The sequence below is a fragment of the Rhodnius prolixus genome, unplaced genomic scaffold (assembly GCF_049639745.1).
Source record: "Rhodnius prolixus isolate KJV_2025 unplaced genomic scaffold, Rpr scaffold_2, whole genome shotgun sequence".
Lineage (NCBI taxonomy): Eukaryota > Metazoa > Arthropoda > Insecta > Hemiptera > Reduviidae > Rhodnius > Rhodnius prolixus.
The window spans coordinates 39,467,003-39,467,948 of record NW_027411592.1 but is presented as its reverse complement, the minus strand read 5'-3'; positions in this window follow the sequence as shown (position 1 = coordinate 39,467,948).

Sequence of the window (946 nt, the reverse complement as noted above, 5' to 3'; positions counted from 1 at the left end):
GTGTAACCAATGTAACAAGCTTAATAAAAACAACTATACGTACTATCAATTTTTCTCCAAAATGTTTCCAAATGTATGCATAATAATAAAAATAAATAAGTATTATAAATATAAATAAGATTACAAATAAGAAAAACTTTATTATTCTCAAGAATAAACAAAAATTACTCCAGCAAAATAAAAATTGAAAAATGTTCAATCTTTACATTACGGCAAAATTTTATTTTATTAACAATTATATTCTTAAAAATATAAAAATGAATGATATTAAAAAATTATATAGAAGTGAGAAATTTTTATCTTTCAATTAATAAATAAAAGAAGAGTATTTTGTTGTGAGATCTTTTTACCCTCCTCCCGAAAAACTTGGAATATAAATAGTTTCATTTAATGACAGTTATGAATCAGAGTGCTATGTAAATGTAAATATTAGAGAGGAACAAATTAATTATTCTTGTAATATTATATGTATGATAAATAAAAATGATTAATTTTACTTTTGATACTATAATTTGATGTTTATTTCTCCATATGGAATTTGATACTTATTGATATTCTTCTCTTCCCAGAACGGAATATCAGTTATAAATCAAGAATAAGCTGAAGAGAGCACCTGTTAAGAACTGGAGCTCCTCAATTTTTGTTCAAAAATACAAAATATTACCATTTTCTTTCGAAAGATAATACTTTTTTAAGCTTGTCTCAGCCTAACATCAACTTATTTACACTTTAGATTGAGATTATGTCAAACAAAAGTACCAATAACTTCCGAATAATAATTGATACAAATACAATATTTTCGTTTGCTTTTGATAAGCAAATTTTATATTTGCTGAACTGGTTTGGAAACTAAGAAGTTTATTTTGACGAAAACTTAATCAAGATGAAAAAAAAACATTCAATTAATCTAAAAATCTTTGTTTATTTGGTAAGAAACGATGCAATG